The sequence below is a fragment of the Cervus elaphus genome, chromosome 11 (genome assembly GCF_910594005.1).
Source record: "Cervus elaphus chromosome 11, mCerEla1.1, whole genome shotgun sequence".
Taxonomy (NCBI): domain Eukaryota; kingdom Metazoa; phylum Chordata; class Mammalia; order Artiodactyla; family Cervidae; genus Cervus; species Cervus elaphus.
In genome coordinates this window covers 98,863,160-98,879,079 of record NC_057825.1, presented here as the reverse complement: position 1 = coordinate 98,879,079, position 15,920 = coordinate 98,863,160, and the positions used below count along the sequence as shown (strand labels likewise).

At 48.8% G+C, this 15,920-nt stretch overlaps 1 protein-coding gene across 9 annotated transcripts in view; it reads left to right on the top strand.

Annotated features, from left to right (window-relative positions):
- The first annotated feature begins 3,355 nt into the window (after positions 1–3,355).
- The window catches only part of INPP4A (inositol polyphosphate-4-phosphatase type I A), a 121,549-nt gene continuing 108,984 nt past the window's right edge, over positions 3,356–15,920 (top strand). For all 9 annotated transcript variants that reach the window (XM_043918653.1, XM_043918654.1, XM_043918648.1 and 6 more), the window contains exon 1: positions 3,356–3,625. The gene's annotated coding sequence lies outside the window, so the exon portion shown is untranslated. The remainder of the gene's footprint in view (positions 3,626–15,920) is intronic.

Here is a 15,920-nt window from a genome sequence, read left to right as displayed (position 1 = left end):
ACCACCTTAGGCAGTTGCACTGTTAAATAATTACTGCTGATTCCTTTCAGTAAATGCTTTGTGGATAGGGCCAGTTGCACCAAATAAACCCTAAATCAGGTCAATTAAAGACATTATACAGAGCGAAGTAAGTCAGAAAAAGAAAAGCAAATATCACATATTAACGCTTACATATGGAACCTAGAAAGAGAGTACTGATGAACCTATTTACAGGGCAGCAACGGAGACGCAGACACACAGAACAGCCTTGTGCACACAGTGGGGGAGGAGAGAGTGGGACGAGCTGAGGGAGCAGCAGTAACACGTATGTATCGCCACACGTGAAACAGATGGCAGCGGGAACTCGCTCTGTGACACAGGGCGCCCAGCCCAGTGCTCTGTGACAACCTAGGGGTGGGATGGGGTGGGAGGGTCAAGGGCGAGGAGACACATGAATACCTATTCATGTCGATGTATGGCAGAAAGCAACACAGTATTGTAAAGCAATTATCCTCCAATTAAAAAAAAAAAAGACGAGCCCTGAGAATGGAGCTTTCCTGGTGAGCTGTCAGGTCAGTCAAACAGGGAGGACTCCCTGGGGACGGGTCTTTATGAAGTGCTCCAAATCCTTTTTTGCCCCTCTGATGGCTGGGAGGCTGCTGGCTTTCACAGCTACGACGACAGCAGGACTGTTGGTTTTCAAGGCTACGTACATCCTCCGGTGAAAAGACACAGAAATACAAACGTATCTTGCTTGAAAGTGAAAGTGTTAGTCAGTCAGTTCTGACTCTTTGCGACCCCAGGGATTGTAGCTCACCAGGCTTCTCTGTCCATGGAATTCTCCAGGAAGAATACTGGAGTGGGTTGCCATTCCCTTCTCCAGGGATTTTCCAAACTCAGGGATCAAACTGGGTCTCCTGCATTGCAGGTGGATCCTTTACCATCTGAGCCACCAGGGAAGCCCTCTTATCATGCTTAAAGGCCCCCAGAGAAATTCTCATGTAGGTTGGTTCTAGTCCCCCAAAGAGCACTATAGATGATCTAAGTGCACATGTTTATCAGAATCCCTGGTCAGTTTGTTAAAATATAGATTTCTTGGCCCATTTTCCAAGTTTCTGATTCGGGTCTGGTGTGGAACCTGGGAACTTGTGTTTCTAGCAAGTTTTGAGAAGATGTTAATGCTGTTGTTGTTTTAGTGACTCAGTTGTGTCCGACTCTGCAACGCCATGGACTGCAGCACATCAGGCTTCCCTGTCCTTCACCATCTCTTGGAGTCTGCTCAAACTCATGTCCATTGAGTTGATGATGCCATCCAACCGTCTCATCCTCTGTCGACCCCTTCTCCTCCTGCCTTCAATCTTTGCCAGCATCAGGGCCTTTTCCAATGAGTCGGCTCTTCACTGATATCAGGCAGCAAAACTACGGGGTTTCAGCTTCAGCATCAGTCCTTCCAATGTATATTCAGGACTGATTCCCTTTAGGATGGACTGGTTGGATCTCCTTGCAGTCCAAGGGATTCTCAAGAGTCTTCTCCAGCACTACAGTTTGAAAGCATCAACTCTTTGGCACTCAGCCTTCTTTATGATCCAACTCTCATATCCATACATGACTACTGGGAAAAACGTAGCTGTTGTTAGGGAACCACATGTTAAGAGTTTCTAAAGGATGGCGATATCTTCCCACAGACACACTTCTAGGATACCTTCTTCTATTATGTTGTGATGCTTAGGGAATGCATAGTACCATATTTACTAACAAACTTGGCTCCGTTTTTTCTTGATAATGTTCACTCAACACTGAAATCGTGGTCCCATTCCTTGCCATATTGAAAATGTAATTAATCTTTATAAGATTAAAAAGTGAATTACACAGTAATCAAGTGACTAATGTTATTGGAAGCTGGACTATTTTTAGATGTTTGTGAATTTAAATTTGTTACTTTAAAATTTTTTTTTTTGTTGCTTTCTTCTTTTTTAAGTCAGTGATTTAAACAGTCTCTTGGCTTGATTAAAATTTTGCTTTGCTTTGCTTAGTTGCTCAGTCCTGTCCACTCTTTGCAACCCCATGGGACTGTGTCCATGGGGATTCTCCAGGCAAGAATACTGGAGTGGGTTACCATGCCCTCCTCCAGGGGATCTTCCCAACCCAGGGATGGAACCTGGGAAGCCCGCATTGCAGGTGGATTCTTTACCAGGGAAGCCCTGATTAAAGTTAACAAGGCCGTAAAATGTATTGTCTGAACACTTTTGAGAATACTTTTTAGAATGAAAGGTGTAAACTGAGAATGTCCCAGCTACACCAGGTATAATGGTCATCCTAATTTTAGGAAACAAAGTATAAAAATATTTTTGCATCTCCACAAGTTTGATTTCTTTTTTGACTTTAATTTTATACTAGGGTTAAGGTTCTGTTGTTATTTCTTTCCATTTATCTAAAGAAATAATAGAAAGCTTTTTGTGAGTAAATTTCTTTTCGGAAGACAAAAAAGTCAGAAAATAAACTTCAAAAATAGTTTTATATTTACTTATTTTTATTCTAGACTGTTGTCCTCGTTTGGCTTTTGGTGACATAGGGAAGCTCAGATCTAAATGTTAGAGGAGTTTTGTTTAATTTTCATTTTTAACAGGTTAACATCTGCTCTTTTTAAAGTAAATTGTACATTGTTGCTTTTATACCTGAGGTATGTGAGCTGCGACTAAGTGTTCTGGTTTATTGAATTAGTTTTCATTCAAGAATTTTTTTTCTGATAAAGACGAAGATAAATATTCATATTCAGCCCATTATTTCTCTTCCTCAAGAGAAATGTTAAGTCTTAAAGTCCTATTAAAGTGAAATTTTTCTTTTAAAACTTTTGACTCTTCTCTATTTCCCTCCTACGGAAAAAATAGAACTTTGGGAGAGAGGTGTAAGGAGCTGATATGTCTTAAGAGTCTATATATGTATATTTAAAAAATATGCCAGGACAGTCTGGAAGAGTCTAAGCAGTTTCTGTCTTCTTTTTGCTTATCTGTATCATCAAAGTATGATTTTAATTTTTGCTTATTTTTAGGTTGAATGTTCAGTTTCCTAGATGAGGCCGAAGGACCCCGGGAAGCGCGCTCCCCAAAGGGCCAGCGCGGTTCCCGGGGTCGCGGCTCTCTCCGGGGCCTTCTTCCTCGGGAATGCGTCAGGGCCTCCAAGCCTCAGTATACTTGAGGGCGAAAACGCCGTTGTCCAATTAAAGTGCAGAAGTTCAAGAACTCCTTGCAGGCGATTTCGTCACAGCGGAGACCGAGTTTTGAAGGAACCCACACGGAACGCCGCGGAGGAGGACCTGCCGGGTGAGGGCGGGCCTGCCGGGAGCTGGGGGAGCGCGCATGCGTGGCGGGGGGCGGGGCCGGCGTGGCCTCCGGAGCGGCGACGGCGGCGGCGGCGGCGGCAGCGGCAGCGGAGGCGGGCTCGGAGCTGCAGCGCGGGCTGCGGGTTCGCGGCTGGGGTGCGCCCCGCGGCCCGGGACGGGGACGGACACCTGGAGCCAGACCGCAGCCCAGAGGCGGCTTCGCGACCCAGAGGCGGCGCTGCTGCTGCGGGGCTCGGGCGCGCGCCCCGGCGGGACCGAGGACGGCGGGGAGGCAGGGCGCGGGCGCCGCGGGCCCGGACGCGCCAGGTAGGTGGCCGGGTCGGGAGCATCGCGGCGGCCGGGAGCCGCCGGAGACCGGGATGCTCCCAGGGCGGAGTGGGGGCGCGGCGCACGTCTCGACGCCGGGCGCGCCGGACGCGGACGGCGCCCGTGGTTGTCATGGAAATCGTACAGCCTAGCGGTTCCCGGGCGGTGGCGTCTTTGGAGAACAATCCGACCCCAGCGACCCCCAGCCGGATGACGCCTCGGGCCGCCTGGGGCTAAGGGGAGCGCGGCGCTGGAGTGGGCGGTGGGGAGCCGGGATGCGGGGACGCGGCGCCCCGGAGGCCAAGCAGGTCTCGGCGCCTGCTTGGTGCGTCTCCAGGTCTGGATCCAGTAACTCCAGATGCCGAGGCCTCGCGGTGTTTCGGGTGTAAACAGAACCGGGTTAAAATAAACCTGCCCCTCGATGTAGGAAATCTGGTCCCATCCTCCTAAACTCTGACCTTTTCTGCCGGTCCACAGCCCCCGACAACATTTCTGACATCTTTGCTTTTGCTATTTTCTTTCTTTATGGCTTTGCTAGTCAATGAATTGAGGCCCGAAAGACCCGCAGGGTTTCTGTGACCGGCTGTTGAAAAGCCAGTCCTGAATGTGTAGGCCATAGGAGATTGAAACACTCAAAACGTCAACGGTAATTTACGTCTTTGTGGGCTAAGGGAGCGGTGATGGGGTCTGATGGGCTCCGCTCTCCCTCCCCTTCTCGCCTGCCCTCTGACATTACATAATCATGTATTCCTCCTGCCCCGAGTTCATCCATAATGACAGGTCTTGAAAATAATTCTCTGGGTAAGAAAAAAGTATAGGCAGTTGTAAAGCCCATCTTGTCTTCTTGCTTTGCCACTGAATAGGTTTTGTGTTGGGAGACTGCTAAAGAGTGGAATTTGGTTTGCCACCTGCCCATTTGGGCATCTAAACCTAGGGAGCAGGGGGTGGGGTGGCAGTTTGAATGTTGCAGTGAGATTCTGACTGATTCATCTCTATTCACGGTGGATGGTATGGACTGTGGGCAGTAGGGTTGGCGATGGAACGAGCTGTCTTGTATGCCAGCCCTGCATCTGCCAGTTGCTAACTGTGTTTTTCAATTTTCTCATCTCTGGAAGGTGAGAACAAAACCTACTGTGCTGAGTTTGTTTTGGGATCTAGGTGCTGTTGGCATTGGTAAGTGCGCATAGGCTAGCTATAGGTTGTCCTAGAATGAAGCCTAATTTTTATTTGAAAACAGACTTTCTTTATCAGGAATTTTTGCCTTTGGATTTAGGCTAGGACCTTTGTTTGGGAGGGTTCTTTGTGGAAATGCTTATTTCTGGAAGAGTCAATTCACTGGTTTCTTGGAATAAAGTTGAAGTGATGGTGCCCATGTGGGAAGGTCATGTAGTTGTGTAGAGGTTTGGTGTCAGGAGGCCGAGGTGCTGTCCCAGGGGTGGCATCGCATGTGAGTGGAGTCCACAAGGCCTTGTTCTCTGTGGTGTCTTATAAACAAGCCAAAGTTACAGTTATAAGGAGAGTTTGACCTGAAGACAGGGCTTAAAGAAATAAACGCTGGAAAAATTCTTAGAAAGGAAGGCTGTATTTCCAGTGAGCTCAGTGGTAGAATCATTTGTACATGTTCTACTAGCTATTTTATTTAACTTTTTCATTAGGCTTAGGCCATCTCAGAATGTTAATTTGCTCAAGTGCAAGTACTGCCTCCCACCTAGACTCAAAGCTAAGAGTAGACATTATATCCTATTGTTTTTGGAAACTGGATAGTTTGTTGTATTGCTGTTAGACTTTAAGCCATTAGTAATTTAAAAAAAATCAATTTAGGGAAAGGATGAAATCAAATAATGTACATGAGAGGTTGTTGTGAGCTGTAAAGCACTCAAGAGACAGGTTGTATCTGATAGAACTACTGGCCCTTCAGGTCCCTTTAGGCAGCTGCCTGCCTGGGAGCATTGTCCTCAGCTAGCAAATCTACAGATGCGCCCAGGGAATGGAACTAAAAAGCCCGTGGGACAGACTGAGCCTCCCACCCCCAACCCATGACGTAACATGTCAAGAATTCAGTGAAAGTAGAGGTGGAGACATGGGACCAAGACTATTTTATCCTGGTTTCTTATGAAAAACTCCTTTAGAGATTATGTATTCCAGGAAGGGCCCTGTAGCATCATCAGCTGCTCACAGCGTTGGGAATCTTTGGCTTTCACCGAGGAAAAGTAGCACACATTTGCAGAGAAGAAGGCTTGATTATGTCTTTGCTGCTTCTGTGGAACTTGATTAAGGAGCTAGTCCTAGTCTTGAGAGATTCTTCAGCACAGCTTTTTCCAATGTCCTGGAGCAGAAGCTTTGTGAGGAGAGCTGATTCTGGGGAGACCAGTATTAGCTCTGGGGCAGGCCGGCTTCATTTTCTCTCTCTGTACTTTTAAGAAAAATACCATCATGAACTTAACCCCCAGGAGCTTACCTGTGTTTCTGTGCATATGCACACGTTGGTCTCTTAAAATCTTTTAATGTATTACTTCTGATTCGCTGAAAAATTGTGAGAATAATCCAGAGTTCCTGAATACCCTTTACCCAGATTCTCCTGATGTTGACATTTGCTTTATCCTCTCATGTTTGTGTGGGATCACTCCTCTCTCAGGACTTCCCAGGTGGTGCTAGTGGTAGAGAATCGGCCTGTAATGCAGGAGATGCTGGTTCTAATCCCTGGGTGGGGAAGATCCCCTGAAGGAGGGCATGGAAACCCACTCCAGTATTCTTGCCTGGATGGACAGAGGAGCTTGGTGGGCTATAGTCCATGGGGTCATAAAGAGTTGGACACTACTGAAGTGACTTAGCACGGTGCACAGAGTCTTCTCTGAAATGTTTAATGTTAAGTTGCAGACTTGATATGCTTTTACTTTATTGTGTGTTTCATAAAAATAAGGACATTTTCTTACAGGACAACAGTATGATGATTAAAAATCAGGAGATTAAATGTCGACGCAACACTAATCATCTACAGATCTTTTTCAAGATCTTGCCAGTAGCCACTTTAGAGCAAAAGGAAACCCAAGATTATGTGTTGTGTTAAACTGTACCACCTTTTTAGTCTCCTTTAATCCGGAACAGTTCCCGAGTCTTTCTTTGTATTTCCTGACTCTGACAGTTTTGGAGACAGTTACCTGTGTTTTGGATAATGTCCCTCAGTTTGGGTTTGCATGTGGTTTCCTCCTACTTAGATTCACTTTATGCACTTTTGGCCAATGTGGCGCAGGGGTGATATTGCAGGCATCTTAGGTGGTGGGAGGCAGATGCTGTTGATGAGTTCCATTCTCTAGTCCTAACTTTCATGGCCTGATTAAGAGGGTGTCTGCCTGTTTTCCTCACCAAAAGTTATCATTTTCCCTTTGTTGTTAGCATGTATATCATAGTAAGATCGCTTGCGACTATGTAAATATGCAGTTTTAGAATCCATTGATGATTCTTACCCAGATCAGTTATGATAGTTGACAGATGGTGACTTTCTAATTTCATGTTTCTTTCCATGCTTATTAGTTGGAATTGTACTAAAAGGAAGATCTTTACTTTCTCCCTCATTTACTCTAATTTACATCTCTGCACTCATGAATACCTGTTTCATGCAACATAGTTACTCTCATTATTAATTTTTTAAAAATTTCTGGCTGTGCCGGCTCTTCATTGCGCTGGTGGGCTTTCTCTTGCTGCATCATGCGGGAGCTGCTCTAGCTGTGGTGTGTGGGCTTAGTAATTGTGGCGTGCAGGCTTAGCTGCCTCCCGGCTTGTGGGATCTTAATTCCCTGACCAGGGATTGAACCTGTGTCCCCTGCATTGGAACGCTTATTCTTAACTACTGGACCACCAGACAAGTCCCCTCTTTCTTTATTTTTCTGCTTAAATTGCCCCAGACTTGGCCTGCAGGAGCCCCTTCCAGCTGGCTCCTAGGTCCTTTTGACATGTCCTTCTCATTCTTTGGGAACTTCTTTACTTTCTGGCCCCAAACTGCCAGGACTCAGCTTGTACTTTCTAGTCCTGAATTCAGCCATTTTTCCTAAGAGTTCAAGTTCCTTTTTTTGGAGAATGGAATTTAAAAACTCAGATCTGGGTGCTAGGTGTGCTCCTTGTTGCTTCTAGGCCTCCTTAGTGGACGGATGTTCTCACTGTAAATATAAATGGAGACACATTATACAAAATTTTCTTTGATTTGCTTTAATGCTATGTCCTGGAGACCTGTATGTACTGACATGAAATGTTTGGTCTGTATTCCAGAGTGTAAGTACTTTACCTAACTATCCTTTTTGATCAACATTTAGGTTGTTTCCAGTTTTCTGCTCTAAAAATAGTGGGGAATCTGTGAACAACATCATTGTCAACACAAATGTTTCAGTCTTCTAGATTTCCAGAAGTAGATTTTCTGGGTTCAGTTCAGTCACTCAGTTGTGTCCAACTCTTTGTGACCCCATGGACTGCAGCACGCCAGGCTTCCCTGTCCATCACCAACTCCCGGAGCTTGCTCAAACTCATGCCCATTGAGTTGGTGATTGCATCCAACCATCTCATCTGTTGTCCCCTTCTCCTCCTGCCTTCAATCTTTCCCAGCATCAGGGTCTTTTCTAAGAAGTCAGTTTTTCCCATCAGGTGGCCAAAGTATTGGAGCTTCAGCATCAGTCCTTCCAATGAATATTCAGGACTGATTTCCTTTAGGAGGACTGGTTTGATCTCCTTGCAGTCCAAAGGACTCTCAGGAGTCTTCTCCAAGACCACAGTTCAAAAGCACCACTTCTTCAGTGCTCAGCTTTCTTTATGGTTCAGCTGTCACATCCATACTGGAAATGACTTTGACTATATGGACCTTTGTTGGTAATATCTCTGCTTTTTAATATGCAGTCTAGGTTGGTCATAACTTTTCTTCCAAGGAGCAAGAGTCTTTTAATTTCATGGCTGTAGTCACCATCTGCAGTGATTTTTTTTGGAGCCCAAGAAAATTGTCACTGTTTCCATTGTTTCCCCATCTAGTTGTCATGAAGTGATGGGACTGGATGCCATGGTTGTCGTTTTTTGAGTGTTGAGTTTGAAGCCAACTTTTTCACTCTTTCACCTTCATCAAGAGGCTCTTTAGTGCCTCTTCACTTTCTGCCATTAGGGTGGTGTCATCTGTGTATCTGAGGTTATTGATGTTTCTCCCTGCAATCTTGATTCCAACTTGTGCTTCATCCAGCCTGGCATTTTGCATGATGTACTCTGTATATAAGTTAGTTAAACAGGGTGACAACATATAGCTTTGTCGCACTCCTTTCCCAACTTGGAACCAGTCTGTTGTTCCATGCCCAGTTCTAACTGTTGCTTCTTGACCTGCATACAGGTTTCTCAGGAGGCAGGTAATGTGATCTGGTATTCCCATCTCTTTAAGAATTTTCCAGTTTGTTGTGATCTGCACAGTCAAAGGCTTTGGCGTAGTCAATAAAACAGAAGGAGATGTTTTTCTGGAATTCTCTTGCTTGGAGAATTTTGAGCATTACTTTGCTAGTGTGTGAGATGAGTGCAATTGTGCAATAGCTTGAACATTCTACAGCATTGCCTTTCTTTGGGATTGGAATGAAAACTGACCTTTTCCAGTCCTGTGGCCACTGCTGAGTTTTCCAAATTTGCTGGCATATTGAGTGCAGCACTTTCACAGCATCATCTTTTAGGATTTGAAATAGCTCAGCTGGAATTCCATCACTTCCACTAGCTTTGTTTGTAGTGATGCTTCCTAAGGCCCACTTGACTTCACATTCCAGGATGTCTGGCTCTAGGTAAGTGATAACACCATTGTGGTTACCTGGGTCGTTAAGATCTTTTTGTTTCTGGGTTAACGCATAATATTAAATGCATAACTTTTCCAAATTGCCCTCCTCACCCCATCCCATTTCCAAGAGACTTTATCTCTCTTTTCATCAGAGCACAGATGATGTGTGAAATTGCCTTTTCCCCTTTCATTTGCCCAGCACTGAACTGAAGGGTACAAATATTGTTAATTTTTGCCAAATTAGTGGATTAAGAATATGTTACTTTTTAAATTACATTTCCCAAATTACCAAAAGTATTGAAAATCTTTTCTTTCTAGTTTTTATTTTAGCTGTGAGTTACCTGGTCATATCCTTTGTGGAGTTCCCTGGGGGCTCAGATGGTGAAGTATCTGCCTGCAATGCTGGAGACCTGGGTTCGATTGCTGGGTGGGGAAGATCCCTTGAAGAAGGAAATGGCAAGCCACTCCAGTATTCTTGCCTGGAGAATTCCATGGGCAGAGGAGCCTGGTGGGCTACAGTCCAAGGGGTTGCAAAGAGTCGGACACGACTGAGCGACTTTTTTTCCATCCTTTGTGGGTTAGCTGTTCACATCCTTTGCCTTTCCTCATTATGTTGTTTATCCTACTGTACTGTGGAACATACGATAAGTTTGCACCTTATTCATGGCAGCCTTCGACATCTCCTTTAAGGGCAATGCCGTTTTCATCCTTAATGGAGAAGGAAACCAACATTTCCTGAGCACCCCTACATACCAGGCCCCCGGCAAGGTCCTGGGAGAAGGCAGATGGCGTTGGGGGGAGGCTAAGGTGAGGTGTGGGTAAGGCACCACCTGGGGGTGGTTATAAGTGGTTGAACTGGGGTTTGAACCCAGGTCTACCTAGATCTAGCACCATTTCCACAAAATTACACAGCTTCCTTCATAGGACTTTGAAATGAACGCCTCTGTGTGTCAGTGTGGGGATGAACATTAACTACCTGGAGTCCCCAGTAGCAGCAATTTCTGTTTTTGATGTGTCAGTGAAGGATTTTTTGACTCAGTCCTGTTTGGTGAGCATACACATCTCTCAAAACCAACTATTTTGTTCCTGGAACTGTTGCGGACCCTCCAGTTGGCTGTGTGACTTTGGGGAAGTGGCGTCATCTTTCTGTGCCTGGTTTTCTCATCTGTAAAGCTGGGCTGAAGGCAGTGGCAACCCCAGAGGCTTGTCGCGGGGGTGAATGAGTTAAGACCCATCGGGTGTGTGGAGTGGCGCCTGATGCTGGCAGAGCTCCCCGGGACTGAACCTTAGGGCGGGGTTATATGGTGAGCATGTGCGGGACCCCACGTGGAACTGGAAATCAGAGCAGCCTCTCTCGTCGGGTTTAATCTCTTACCCATCCCTTTCGACATAACCCAGGTGGGAAGGGGGAGCCCAGGGCTCCTGGGTGCTCGCCTCCTCCCTCTGTGGACCTCGCCTGGGCCCCAGCCCAGCCGGCCCTCGTGTCTGCCCAGCCCCTCACCTGGGGCAGCTGAGACACTGCAGGCCCTTCCACTGGGGTCTGCTCAGTCGGGGTCACCTGGCGAAGGTGCCAGAAGCAGGCAGTGTCTGGCGTGGGAGGGGGGCATGCTATGGGGATAAAGATGAGTGTCCATTTTCTGGAATAGGGTCAGGAAAACAGATGGGTGTCCTCTGGCCTCCAGGAGGAAGGGAGGGGACCGCTGGAGGCGCCAAGAGATCCACTCCCCCCAGCTTCCTTCCTGAAACCTCTCAGACCCTTACCCTCAGACAACTGGTCATTGTCCAGACCCTGAGACCCTGCATCGCCCCACCTGTTCCACTTGCAGGCAGGATGCTGGGGTCTCCCGAAAGCCTCTCTCTTCCCTGTCCGCTGCTCTGCACCTCACCAGTGCCCTTGAGCGGCTGTTAACAGTAGTCTCTGGTAAAACTCCCTCACTCCCAAACGGGGCCCTTCTTTCCTTCCCTGTCCTTCCCTGCTCGCATTTCAGCGGTGCATTCTCTAGCCTATTAATTAGAGCTTTCAAGAAGGATGACCTTGGTGTGCAGATCCTGGGAGTGTGAAGGAAAGGCATGTGGGCGGGCGGGTGTTTCTGGAGAGCAGGCCCTGCTAGGAGATGTGGACGCCCAGTTCAGGGGTCTCCCTGGGGTTGTGGATTATGGGCCGAGTCGGTTGGAGTGCTGTCGGCTGCCAGATAGACAGTAAGGACGTTGAGTGTCTCAGCCGGAGCCCTCTCTAGCAGCAGTTTCATCGAGGACCTAGATTCCACATCCCAGGGTCAGCCTCCCAGCGGTTATGAGATGATCCTTAGGGCCAGCGGGACTGTGTGAAGGAGGCCTGCCAGCCAGTCCCCAGCCCCGGCGTCTGCTGGTGGGAGCGGTGAGGATTGCACGGCCTCCCCAGACCCAGAACACGGGGCTGCGGGCTGACTGACCTAGCTGTGCTTCTCTGAGCCTGGTCTCCAGACCCGCAGCCCCAACATCACCCGAGACTTGTCTGACATACAGTCCCAGGCCCCAACCAGCCAACCCAGTCAGAAACTCGGGGAGGGCCCTGCGGTCTGTTTGTAGACTAGCCCACCAGGTGATTCTCCTGTAAGATCAAGTATGAGAATTGCTCTCTCAGACTGATCAAGGCCACCTCCCACTCCTCAACTGGAAATGGGGCTGGCTGTTTCCAGAATCCAGAGAGGAAAGTTCTCAGAAAAGGCGGGCAGCAGAGAAAAGTTGGGAGGTCAGCCCGTGGTGTCAGCCGAGGGGCGTGCGAAGTGTCTAAGGAGCCTTGCCCTCCTTGGCCCCCCTGCCCCAGTGTATGGACCTGGCTGAGTGCCCAGCTCCTGCCCACAGCCTATCCAGCTGCTCTGAGCGAGACCCCGACCTTCCTCCAGGATGGCGTTGATAACAGCAGCCCCCGAGGGCGTGGGGACCGGGGCCCTGCTCACTCACTTCCCCAAGCAGGTCCCGGAGCGCGTTCAGGTGTGTGGGGTGTGCACTCACTGCCACTTCTCACTCGATTAGGAAGAAACGGACCCGTGCCATTCGTAGGGGCTTGGGGACTGTCGGAGGGACTGGCCTGCAGGGGCAGTGACCTCGGGGGCCCTCTGAATGGTAGCAGGTCCTCTCCCTGGCGCCCCGCATGTGATCAGCGTGGTCATCCCCTTGGGCAGGCACAGCCCCGCTGCACGTCTGTGTGAGTGGAACAGCCACGTCCCCCGCGGGGTTCCAGGTTTCCCCTGGAGCTCGAGAGCTGAGGTACTTCTGGATTTTCTTGACTTCACAGGGCTTTCAAGGTCCATCCTAATATGTAAAAATGATGTACGGGAGCCGTCTGAGGTTAAGTGCCACTGCTTTGGTGCTAATGGCCGAGGGCGGAAGAGCGGCTGAGGGACCAGAACGTGTTTGCAGATGCAGTGGTTGGTGAAATCAGCCTGAGGGTGTCACCAGGATTTAAACATTTTTTGAAATAGAATACAGAATATCCAAGTAGATTTCCTACAGGGAGGGGAAGCTTTTTTTTTTTAATAAAACACCTAGTTATTTGCGTGTGGTGTGTGAGTGGGTATTGTGATTGTTTCTTCCTGTGGGTTTTTTTTTTTTAATAAATCCAAGAGTCAAGCACAGAAGGCAGAGGACGCCTCTGGACGTGCACACACACGGGGTCTCTTCCTGGGGAGGGGGCTCGGGGGCCATGGCTCACCCTGGCTGGAAAGCCACCAGTCTGAAACGAGAGGGGCCTTTCAGTGGTGTGGGGGTGGTTGTGGAGCTGGCCACCCGAGGACGGGCCTTAGGCAAGGGCCTAAGCTTCCTGGTCTTACTCTGGTTTATTTTTTGTGGTGTTTGACCCTCCTAACGTGCTGGGGGTCATCCGCAGGGCCACGCAGAGACCAGAGCAAGGTGGGGTGTGCGGAGGCAGTGGCAGAGAGCGTGTCAGCTTGTCAGAGGTCCAGGATTTGACTCTGGAAGCCTGACCCATCCTTCCAACAGGGCGATCAGCATACAGCGGCCTACCGAGGGAGGGAGGAAACGGGGATGGGGCTAGAGGTAGATGCGGACAGGTATTAGTGTCCGCCTTGTTTTGAGGCCAGCCCCACTTTGCCTGTGACACCCCCTCACCTTTGTGGCTTGACAGTGACGGGACGACGCCTGAGTCACCGTGGCTGCTGTTGACAGCGTCTTGGTTATTTCAGCAGGGGGGAATCTGGTTTGTGTCACAGCCTCTGCACTCATGTCTTCGGGCTGTCTGTGTCTGGTTTTTGAGCAGGGCAAGTTGGAATGTGGAAAGAGAAAGTGCTGGACAAGAACCTGAGTCAACTCTCATGTATCGAATGGGGAAGGCGCCTGGCTGATGGGGATAGGCTGGGGAGTGGAGTAAATAGTACGGGCAGGAGAGGTCTGTGCGCTGCAGCTCCGGGCCAGCGCCCGACCAGGGAAGGTACCTTCTCGCAGGAGGCCCGGCATCTTTGCAGTCTTGATAACCCCTTTTCCTACCGTGTCCCTGTTCTAAAACGTGTATTCAAAAGGCTGGAGTGTGTCCCATCCTGAGTCCTGCTCAGGGCACCTCTGAGGGGAAATGTTGCAGAAGAAGGGGGTTTTGAGAGGCAGGGGACTGCCAGCAAAGGTCAGAGGAGAAGGATGTGGGCAGGAGGAGGAAGAGGGGAGTGGGGGAGGGGTCTGGACTCCTAGAGCTTCAGTCAGGTGGTCACTGACCCAGCTGTCTTCTGCTGACACTTGTTTTTCCCTAAAGCACATAGAAACTTGTGATTGTGTGCAGTGGAATGTTAAATATTTTCACATTTCTTACTGATTGCTTTGACTGTGTTCTGCATAAATACATGTTAAACAGTGATTACATTGCATAATTGGGTGATAATCAAATGACCTATAAAATGGAATCATTGACAGAGTCCAGTTAGAATGGGGCTGTGTGCCAGGAAATATCAAGATGCCCCAGATTCTTCTAGACATTGTCACTGCTCTGGTTTGGAGGAGGAGAGGTGGCTGAGCTGGTTGGCCTTGGGGAAGCACCGAACTGGTCACCGCCCACCTGGGGTGGAGGCGTGATGTGGAAAGTTCAGCTTCTCTGCGCTGGTGCTGATTAGAATCTCAAAGACAGAGTTTTGGGTGAAGTAGAAAAGGATAGCGTTATTACCTTGCCAGGCAAAGGGGGCTATAGCGGGCTAATGCCCCCAGAACCCTGTGTCCCAACTTGGGGCTGATAGTGAGAAGTTTTACCGTAATTGTGTGAAGAGAGTGTGATCAGCTTGTGGACCTTCTTCTAATGGGTTGGTGGTGAGGTCAGTAGGAGTCAGCATCATCAGCCTTCAAGGTCAGCTGGTCTGGGTCTACATGCTTGTGGGCCGCATACCGTCATTAATTGTTAATTTTTTCCACCTGGAATGGGGTTCAGTATTTACAAAACAGCTCCAAGGTATGGTTGTGATATCCTTTGATGAGGAACCAGGACCTTGCCCCAAAGCTCCTCTTGCCTGTTTCTCCCTGGTCTTGCATTCCCTCTCCCTAATAACTGCTTGAATCTTCCCGTTGGAACTCAGGGAAGGTCATGGAAGTTGAGCGAAGGCTGTTTCTTATAATCCTAGAGATGTGGGACCCAAAGGCCTTGTGCTCAGGAGCCCCACAGGGCCCTGAGCGGGCAGTTGCGTTTTGCCCTCAGTTTGCAGGTGACTTGGTGAAGCTGGGCCTGAATCTCGTCTCCTCCTTCCTTGTGCATATAGTGAAGGGCATTCCCAGCATCGCAGGCCCCAGTCCTGCATCGTGGACTGTGATGGTGCCTGTGGGCAGCGTGGGCGAGGTCTTCTGTGTGCTTGATTTGGTTGGCCTGGGGCTCAGACACGCATATACTGTCTGTTTAGGGAAGTGCGTCTTGAGTCTGTGGCCTTGGGCTCTTTGACTCTCCCACCCCCTGCAGTGACTCAGCAGCAGCTTTCTGGAATGGAGAAGCTCCGTGTCAGAGACACGTGTTAGTGGAGGTGGGAGCTCCCTGTGCACCACGCAGACCAGACTCCTGGCCCATGCGGAGCGTCTGGTGCCCCCCGGCTCCTCCCCTGCGCCCTGTCCCCACCCCGAGCACAAGTGCACTCTGAGTTGAAGCACAGATCCTCGTCGTTCTCTTTGGAGACCACTCTACTCCCTAATAGTTTCCTTTTCTCTGATAATTTATGGACAGTTACTGTCTCATGCATCTCTGGATTCTCTCTGGCAACGTGACATCCTTCTCTGACTTCTCCGACCTCCTTTTACTCTCTCTTTGGGCTGTTTTATTTCTTAGTAGACATTCTTGACCTTTAACTCAAAGGGTACATGGATTTAAAGTTACCAGTCAGAGCACAGGCTGATTGAAAAGAAAGAGCTTCAGGTGGATACAACTGTAGGAGGACTGTCCCTTCTGGAGGAGTCCCCCTAGCTCAGGGCTGTGCCCGCTGGTGAAAGCTGTCACACTCTTCATTTGTGTGTCTTCCTGAAACCCTGCAGAGCCGACGAGGACTGGGCTCCATCTCA